General features: G+C 40.1%; 1 pseudogene across 1 annotated transcript; it reads left to right on the top strand.

Moving 5' to 3' along the window:
- The first annotated feature begins 2,685 nt into the window (after nucleotides 1-2,685).
- Nucleotides 2,686-3,943, top strand: LOC307106471 (glyceraldehyde-3-phosphate dehydrogenase-like; annotated as a pseudogene). Its single transcript has one exon. The product of its transcript is annotated as a glyceraldehyde-3-phosphate dehydrogenase-like (transcript).
- Nucleotides 3,944-10,727: the final 6,784 nt, after the last annotated feature.

Raw genomic sequence — 10,727 nt, 5'->3', positions numbered from 1 at the left:
ACTGGAACCTCCATGCTTTATACCCCACCCGCACCTAGCATGGCGTTCTATACTTTGGAGATATACACAACATGTATGAAATAAAAAGAAAACAATCTCAGAATGTATTAAATCACTCTGCTGTCATCTTTATGGGGAATAATATCTTTCTGAGACTCTGATACAGGCATACCTCAGAGCTATTGTGGGTTTGGTTCCAGACCACCCTAACCCAGTGAGTGTGGCAATAAAGTGAGTTGTAATCATTTTGCTGGGGGAGGATCTTGCCTTTAGTTTATAAAAAACACAACACCTGTGAAGTACAATAAAGCGAGATCCGCCTGCATAGTTCTCTTTCATGCGCATGGAACTCAGCCGGTGGAGCTGACAAAAACGCAAAATGACAGGATCTCTCTAGTCTCCTTACTTGTGATTTTCATTCTCTAGGGCTGCAGTAAGATTAGGAATTTGCCTCTTTAGCAACACCACAGATTTTAATGCAGGGTGCCATTAGGCCACATTTTGAGAAACATTGCTTTAAAAATATTTAAACATGACATAAAGCTGCCCATGAAAACACAAACACACACACACACACACACGCAGAAGATTTGAGATCTAAAGGGCACAACCTCCTTTCACAAACATGAACATTATTTCTTACCCGTAACTATCATTACAAGAAATACAGGCCAATTTAAGAATCTTGGAACATTTTCAGACTTGCCAAGTTTTATTGTGATTACTTCCTTAGTAAACATGGGAACAATGAAAAACATAATGTTTCTGGCAAGTTTCGTATTTATATATGTTCAACATCCGATCCAGTGTATCATTAGGTGCCTTCTAACATGCCATTTAGGGGCCTTGCTTTTCCCTCCGCACATTAACCACAGTGATTTGTACAGCCTCCCGGCAATTCGCCCTTCCATCCTTCAAAACAAAAATGCAGTAATGAATGTTTGTGAAGTGTCTCTGAGGTAAATGACCTCTGCCTCCTAGAAAGCTCCGTTAAAGTGATGTCTGCTCTGGGAAATTGTTGCTGCAACATTATTAATTTCTTGATGACCGTGCTGGCCATGAAAAAGCCAGAAGTTGTGAGCTGTCTCAGAGGGGTTAGTCCTCCAGGCTGGAGGTCAGTGATGTACACGAAGCCGCTGTGAGGGACAGCTGAAGAGCTTGTGACAGAATGATCCCCCGTTTATTCATAGTCTTGCCTTTAGGAACAACCCTAAGAAGGTTGTGAACACAGTGGCCAGCGGTGGCCTTGCGACAGGAATGGGCAGGCGCACTGTTACTCTCTCACCAATGAACGTGTAACGCCAGGGCTTCCTTTACTTCTCGCAATTGTCACTATATTTTAAGTGTCTTTTTAGCTAACATTTCTTCTTAAAACATGACTTGGTAACTTAGGATGTGGAAACGTTTCTTTGCAGCCGAGAGGAGTAAACTCCTAATAGATGGAAACTCGGACCAGATAAAATGTAAAAACTCACTCCCTGAGATCTCTGCAGAGTGAACAAAAGGCAGCACATTTTGGAGAGAGGTTAAACTTTGGAAGACATGATCAGTGTGAAATGAATTTCCTGTTTGTTTTTTGTTCGGTTGGTGTTTGGTGTTGTTTTTACAGCTTGGCTCTAGGGGTAGACTGCAGATGAGGCATGTGTGAGCAGCTACAACTCTGAAGGAAAGTCAGCCATCCTTCTGTCCTGAGCAGCCAGGGACAGAACTTGGGGTAAAAAGAGCTTCCAGAGAGTGAGACAGAATCTTTGAAAAGAGAGAGCCTATGAAGGAGAATCCCAAATTCTTATGTATAAATTCTGCCCAACGCTGACCTCTGAGCAACACATACATAAGGCAGACTGTAAGCAGTTGCCCTAAAATAGAAGATCAGACCTGAGATTTAAGCCTCCACCCATTATAGGCAAGACAGAGCTTGCCGTTTAAGTCTAACCAATTAGAATCCTGCTTAAACAAAATTTCAACACTCTTTGGAGAAATATGAAAGAATACAGACTCCAGAATCAACAACATAACAATTACCACATCAGGATACAATCCAAATTTTTTTGACTTTCAAAGAATTAGGGAAATACAACCTACTCTTAAGAGAAACAGCAATGAGGAAGTCCAATCCCAGATGACCCAGATGTTGAAAATATCAAAGACTTTAAAGCAGCCATTGCAATTATGCTCAGTGGGGTAAAGAAAAATATGATTGTAATGAAGGAATAGGAAATCTCAGCAGAGAAATAGAAACTGTAAAGTGAAGAAAATGGAAATTCTAGAACTGAAGAATTCAATATCTGAAATAAAAATTCCACTGGACAAACTTAATAGCAGAATGAAGATGAAAGAGGGAAGAGTCAGAGACTTGAAGAAGACCAATGGAAATTATTCAGTCTGAGGAACAGAGAGGGAAAATGGTTAAAAATAAAAAGAACAGAACCACAGGGATCTGTGGAATCATAGCAAGCAGTCAAGATTACATGTAATTCATAAATAATAATTGAAAAAATTAAAGGGAAAAATTTATAAGCCAATATCATTCATGGATTGAAATACAAAAACCCTAAACAAACCATTAGCAAATCATATTCAGTTTTTAAAAAAGCAGATAATCACAAAATTGGGTTTGCCTCCAGGAATACAAGGTTTAATTACCATGTTAATAATATAAAGGAGACAGGCTCTCTGCTCCTCCTGTTTGTCAGACAGCCTCCCCTCCTGCGCTGTGCCAGCAGCCACAACCGTGAGACACGATGGTGAAGGTCGGAGTGAACGGATTTGGCCGCATTGGGCGTCTGGTCACCAGGGCTGCTTTTAACTCTGGCAAAGTGGATATTGTCGCCATCAATGACCCCTTCATTGACCTCAACTACATGGTCTACATGTTCCAGTATGATTCTACTCATGGCAAGTTCAAGGGCACCATCAAGGCTGAGAACGGGAAGCTTGTCATCAACGGAAAGTCCATCTCCATCTTCCAGGAGCGAGATCCCGCCAACATCAAATGGAGTGATGCTGGTGCTGAGTATGTTGTGGAGTCCATCGGTGTCTTCACTACCATGGAGAAGGCTGGGGCTCACTTGAAGGGCGGAGCCAAGAGGGTCCTCATCTCTGCCCCTTCTGCGGATGCCCCCAGGTTTGTGATGGGTGTGAACCATGACAAGTATGACAACTCCCTCAAGATTGTCAGCAATGCCTCCTGCACCACCCACTGCTTGACCTCCCGGCCAAGGTCATCCATGACAACTTTGGCATCATGGAGGGACTCATGACCACAGTCCATGCCATCACCGCCACCCAGAAGAGCGTGGACGGCCCCTCTGGGAAGCTGTGGCGTGATGGCTGCGGGGCTGCCCAGAACATCATCCCTGCTTCTACCGGCGCTGCCAAGGCTGTGGGCAAGGTCATTCCTGAGCTGAATGGGAAGCTCACTGGCATGGCCTTCTGTGTCCCCACCCCCAACGTGTCGGTTGTGGATCTGACCTGCCGCCTGGAGAAAGCTGCCAAATATGATGACATCAAGAAGGTGGTGAAGCAGGCGTCAGAGGACCCCCTCAAGGGCATCCTGGGCTACACTGAGGACCAGGTTGTCTCCTGCGACTTTAACAGCGATACCCACTCCTCCACGTTTAATGCTGGGGCTGGCATTGCCCTCAATGACCACTTTGTCAAGCTCATTTCCTGGTATGACAATGAACTTGGCTACAGCAACAGGGTGGTGGACCTCATGGTCCACATGGCCTCCAAGGAGTAAGAGCCCCCTGGACCACCAGCCCCAGCAAGAGGAAGAGAGGCCCTCCGCTGCTGGGGAGTCCTTCCCCAGATCAGTCCCCCGACACACTGAGAATCTCCTGACCACCATTTCCATCCCAGACCCCCTGAAGAAGGGGAGGGGCGTAGGGAGCCCTACTTCGTCATGCACCATCAATAAAGTTCACTGTACCCAGCCAAAAAATATATATATATAATAGTAATAATATAAAGGAGACAAATCATATGATTATCTCCATAAATGCAGAAAATGCATTTGATAAAGCATCATTTATCTATAATAATAAAAGTATAATATGCTAATTAGACCAGACGTCCGACCAGATGTCCTTCCGGACAACCTTCAGACGAGGCCGGGGTTGTGAGGGAAGCCTGGGTCCCGGGTGCCTGCCAACAGCCAGAGGGAAGCCGGGTCCCAGGTGCCAGAGGGAAACCGGTGCTAGCAGCTGGGGGAAGGCCTACTCTTGCAGGAATTTCATGCATCAGGCCTCTAATTTGTAATAAAACTCTTAGAAAACTAAGAATAGAATTTTCTAAATTTGACAATGGGTAGGTATAAAATAAAACATCAAATTTCATTCATAAAACAGTGAAAGCTTACTCTTGGCATTAATGAAATGGCAAGGGTAGCCACAGCAACTTTTTCCATTCACTGGTGTAGTGGATGTCCTAACCAAAGCAGAAAGGCAGAGAGAAAAGGAATAGAGATGAAAAGGAAGAAATAGAAAGTCCATTATTTTGCAGGTGATATAGTCATCCACATAAAAAAATAAAAGTAATGCATGAATTATTAGAATTAATTTTAAAAATTTAGCAAAGTTGCTAACATCAATATTGATACATTGTATTTCTATAAACCATCAACAAATGGCTCAAAAATGAAAAACTTAAAAGATAATATTTATAACAGCATCATAAATATTAAGTACCTAGAAATAAATTAAGAATAATTATAAAATCTTTAAGATAAACTTATAAAATTTTATATAAGTACTTTTTTTTAAAAAGTCCTACACTATTTGAGAGATGCCATGTTCATTGGTGAAAGATTCAATATTGTAAAGATGCCACTTGCCCCCAAATGGCTCTGTGTAAGTTTAATGTAATTCCTATCAGTATCCCAGGATGCTTTTTTATAGTTGAATTTAAACAAACAAATCCTAAAATTTAAATGGAAGAGAAAAGGTTAGTAATTACCAAGATCCACCCTGCCGGTGTGGCTCAGTGGTTGAGGTCAACTCATGATCCAAGAGGTCACTGGTTTGATTCCTGGTTAGGGCACGTGCCCTGGTTAAGGCTTCGTTCCCCAGTGGGGGTAAGAGGCAACCAGTCAATGTTTCTATCTCTTTTTCCCTCTCCCGTCTTCTGTCTCTAAAAATCAATAAAAACATATATTTTTAAGAGTTGTTTAAAGATAAATGAATAAATAAACAAGATCTGTTTGAAGAAGTTGAATAAAGTGAAGCAATGTGGCCTACCCATAATAAAATTAATTTATGGTATTTAAAATGGTGTAGCATTTCCACAGTGACAGGCAAGAAGAATAGTGGGCAGAATTGAGAGTCCAAATATGGATATTTTATGCTTAACTGAGATGATTAAATCTTGCAAATGAGCAAGGAAATATTGGCCTTGCAATAAATGGTGCTGGGACAATTGGATAGCCATGGGGAATGGGGTTAGGAACAGTACCCCTACTTCACACAGTACACTCAAAAACAGTAGATTACAGACCTAATAGAAAAATAATACAATCAGGCTCTTAGAAGATAATACTGGATAATATCCTTATAGCTTATGATGGGGAAAGATTTCTTAAAACAGAATTATAAAAAATAATGAACCAACTACATCCAAGTTCAGAACTTTTGTTCATCAAAAGACGCCCTTAAGAGAGTAAAAAGAAAACCCATAAACTGGGAGAAGATAATTGCAACACACATTACCAAGAAAGATTTCATCTCAAATATGAATTTCTGTAACTCAATAAGAAAAATACAATAAAGAAATGGCTAACAGAAATAACCAGAAATTTTGCTAAGACGAAGCAGAAATGGCTCACAAATATATGAAGAAAAGTCCAAACTTTTTTGGTAATTGCAAACATTCAAAATGAAATCAGAGCATGAAACCACTTCACATAATGGATTGCAAAATGCAGATCACTAACCTAATTTATTTCCTTCCCAGATCCACAACTTGTGATTCTACCCCTTTGATTTTCATTAGAAATTCAACATTGTCTTAAATTCCCTTCCTCATAAGTAAATGGGAAGAAACTTCACATAATGAACAAGCTTCTTTTCCAGACTTTACCTGCTCTTGATTGCTTCGTGGAAGAAAAACGTTGCCATGCACCATGGTGACTTTTTTCTTTCTACTTTTAACCTGTCTCTGTGATATATTCATTTCTAGGCTGATGGTATTTTCTTTTTTCTTTTTCTTTTTATTGTTGACAGTATTACAGATGTCCCTCACCTCCTTCTTGCCCTTTTGATGGTATTTTCTTATTTAAGCACTTAACAGCTTACATATCAAAATAAACAGTTCATAAAATTAGGTTTATTGCTTAATTGTGATTCTTTTATTATGCTGGGCAACGAACTAATTGACTTCTTAAGCAGAAATTTACATGCCAAGATTTTGCCTGAACTATGTTCCCCACATAAGTCTGAAGCCATATTTTTTCCTTGGGAGGGGACTGCTTTTTCAAACATACAAGATTTCTGGAGGGACAACTTCAGGTTGCTGGCATCTTTTTCTTTCTTTCTTTTTTTTTTTTTTTGGTAATATATTTTTACCTATTTCAGAGAGGAAGGGAGAAGGAAGGAGAGATAGTGACATCAATGATGAGAAACATTGATCAGCTGCCTCCTGCACGCCCCACACTGGGGATCGAGCCCGCAACTCTGGCATGTGCCCTGACCAGGAACCGAACCTTGATCTCCTTGTTCATAGGTAGACGCTCAACCACTGAACCATACCAGCGGGGTGAGGTTGCTGGCATCTTAATGTAAATTCCCTTATCAGAAATGACCGGTTGCTATGATGCCCACTGCGGCCAGTGAACCAGCCCTATCAGGGGGCGGGGCTGGCCAGCCAACCTTCTGCAGTCCTTCGCCAAAGCCAACCCGGCCCTGATCAGGCAACCTCCTGGCGTCTCCTCCTCCTGACAGGCCCAGCCCTGATCCACCTCAATTGGGGCCAGGCTGGCTGGACCCCACCCATGCATGAATTCGTGCACTGGGCCTCTAGTTTAGGTAATAAAAGGAGACAAAGGGAAGCAGAAAGCAAGCATGGAAACCACAGCAAAGCACACACTTCACCATTTGCTGAGCCCTGCTGTCAAATCCTACTTTCAGGTCTCACTTTGTCTCTCCTAATATTCACCCTGAAAATATTCCAGATGAAATCAGTTATGTTTAAGTGGTGACTTTATTTGTGAAAATAGATGTGGGTTGCCAGGATACATAAAGGAATCTCCAAGTACTATTATTTTGCAAAAATTTTGATAATATTTTATGTTTAACCATGTAGCATACCAGTGTTCTCAGTGAAAATAATTATTAGTTTTTCTTAGCCAAAAATTATCTAAATTTTCTTCTATGAAGAAATCTCCTGATATAAAGCACTCAGTATAAAGCAGTAAACAATTTTGGACACTAAATAATGACAGTAGTGATATGCACACATGATGATACACCAAAATCTTAAAAAAGAACCTTGGTTCGGGTCTCTCAAAAGAGATTATGTGTAATAGATCAAGGAATCCTGATTATAGTCTCCAAGTCCCTGCACAACCTGGCCTTCTGTTCTGACTCCTAAAACAAGTTAATACTTGCTTCATATATGCTTTGTTCTCCATGTGAGAGGTGAATTTATTTCCATTTTACAATTTTGCTTTAAAATATCAAACCTGCATCACACAGATGAATGTGAAAAATCAGATCAGAATCTAAGTACTCCTGAAATACCATATTTATTTCATAATATACCCCAATGAGTCAAAGTTAAGCCATCTGTCCTTTGCAAAGAAGCATTCAAGTCCATTTTTATCTTGCACTCAAGACAAAAAATACAAGGTTTAGGATTAGACGTATCCATAGCAAGTCATAATATTGAAAACATAAATTTCAGTATTTTACACTAGCTTTATGGCTATATTGGTACAACGTTTGAATGCATTAAGGGGAGGTTGTCTCTCAGTGTTCATACCTACTCCAAGCTGGTGTGACCCTAGTTATTAGAGGGACATCATATATTTCCAAATCTCTGGGAATATCTTATTTTCTGGATTAGATTTGCATGATATATTCAGCTAGACTAACTATAGATAAGCAGCAAAAATTACTAAAACACTTCCTATCGCTAAAGTATGTAGTTGATAAAGTAAGTTAAGGCTCTTTTTTTTTTTTTTTACAGAAATTACATGTAAAGCACATCCTCAAATAACATCGTTTTATTCGCTATTGTTTCATTATACCACTAGTGAGATGCAGTAAGAACTTAGCTCTTGTTTATATTAATTAGCCTACGGCAAAATTAGTTTTGTTTTATGTGTTTCACTTAAAGTCTCAGACCCTACCAATGACATAAGTAAGGACTTAATGTATTCTTTTTCTTTAAATGTAATCTCAAGTAAGTACAGTTTCCTCACCTTATTTTTCCAGATTTTACATTATTTAGACTAACTTTCAAGACATATTACATTTACCATTATCACTTTCTACACAAAAGTTATTGACTGTGGTATGTCAATATGAAAAAGGGCCACCTTTTATCATCTAAATTTTTTATAACAGCTTTATTATGATACAAGAGGCCTGGTGCACAAAATTTGTGCATGGGGAGGGTTCCCTCAGCCCAGCCTGCACCCTCTCCAATCCCCTCAGGGGATGTCCTGGGGATCGGGCCTAAACTGGCAGTCAGACATCCCTCTCACAATCTGGGACTGCTGGCTCCTAACTGTATACCTGCCTGCCTGCCTGATTGCCCCTAACTGTCCCCCCTGCCAGCCTGGTCACCCCCAACTGCCCCCTGCCGGCCTGGTCACCTCTAACTGCCCCCCCCCACCTGGCCTGGTCACCCCTTACTGCCCCCCCCCCCTGCTGGCCTGGTCGCCCCCAACTGCCCGCTCTGCTGGCCTGGTTGCCCCCAACTGCCCCCTCTGCTGGCTTGGTCACTCCTCACTGCCCCCCCTGCCGGCCTGGTCGCCCCACACAGCCTACTGTTCAGTCATTTGGTCATCCCTCACTAACGCCCCTGCCAGCCTGGTCGCCCCAGGCAGCCTGCTGTTCAGTCGTTTGGTTGTCCCTCACTAACTCCCCTGCCGGCCTTGTTGCCCCATGCAACCTGCTGTTTGGTTGTTACTGTGAGGGCGTCCTGACCAATTTGCATATTACCCTTTTATTAGTATAGATACTCACATAAAATTAGCTATTTAAAGTGTACAGGTCAATGTACAGATATATTAAACCATCACTATAATTTTAGAACATTTATATATTAAACCATCACTATAATTTTAGAACATTTTCATCATCCTATAAAGAAATCTTGTCCCTATTAGCTATTACCCCTCAATCTTCCCACCCCCTACACCAACTCCAGCCAACTACTAATCTACTTTCTGCTTCTATAGATTTGATTATTCTGAAATGAAATTATATGTGACTTCCTTCTTTCACTGAGCATAATGTTATCAAGGTTTATCTATGTTGTAACATGTATTAGTACTTATTTTTATGGCCAAAGAATCTTTTGTTGTGTGGATATACCACATTTTATTTATCCAATTATCATTTGATGAGCATTTAGGCTGTTTCCACCTTTTGGCTATTATGAATAATGCTGCTATAAATAGTCATATACAAGTTTTTGTGTGGGCATATATTTTTATTTTTGTTGGGTATATACCTAGAAGGGGGTTGCTCCATGTTGAGCTTTTTAAAAAAAATGTTTTTATTGATTATAAGAGAGAGGGAAGGGAAGAGAGAGAGAGAGAGAGAGAGAGAGAGAGAGAGAGAGAGAGAGAGATTGGTGTAAGAGAGAAACATCTATCGGTTGCCTCACCAATGCACCCTGACCAGGGATTGAACCCACAACCTGGGCATATGCCTTGACTGGGAATGAAACAGGTGACCTCTTGGAGTACAGAATGACGCTCAACCAACTGAGCCACACTGGCCAGGGTGCTCCATGTTTAATTTAAAAAAAATGATCAGACTGTTTTCCAAAGTCACTGTACCATTATACATTATTATCAGTAGCATATGAGGATTCTGATTTCTTCATATCTTTACCAACACTTTTCATTATCAGTCTTTTTTATTATAGCCATTCTAGTGGGTATGAAGTAGTATCTCTTTGTGGTTTTGATTTGCATTTCTCTGATGATTAATGATGTTGAGCATCTTTTTATGTGCTTATTGGCTATTTGTATATCTACTTTAGAGACATATTTATTTATATTCTTTGCCCATTTTTAAAAATTGGGTTATTTGTCTTTTTATTATTAAGCGGTAGGAGTATTTTATATAGTCTAGATAAATGTCCAATATATGAACTGCTAATAATTTCTCCCATTCTATGAGTTGTTTTGTCACTTACTTAATAATGTGATTTGACACACAAATACTCTTAATTTTGATGAAGTTATATTTATCTATTTTGTTATGGTTGCTGCTCAGGCTTTTGATATTATATCTAAGACAACATTGCTAAATCAAAGGTCATGAAGATTAACTCCTATCTTTTTTCTAAGTTTTTATTATTTTAACTATTGCATTTATGTCTTTGATCCATTTTGAGTTTATTTATTTGTCAGAGAAATCCCTGTGTAAATCTATAATCAAATTAGGCTTTAATTTTATGAGGCAAACACCTAGAGCAAAGTCTATCCATCTCTAGCAGATAATTTTAACATAGAGGACACCAAACATATAGATAGACACTACAAAATACGCAAT

The sequence above is a fragment of the Cnephaeus nilssonii genome (assembly GCF_951640355.1).
Source record: "Cnephaeus nilssonii genome assembly, chromosome: 10".
Lineage (NCBI taxonomy): Eukaryota > Metazoa > Chordata > Mammalia > Chiroptera > Vespertilionidae > Cnephaeus > Cnephaeus nilssonii.
This window is presented reverse-complemented; position numbering and strand designations above follow the sequence as displayed.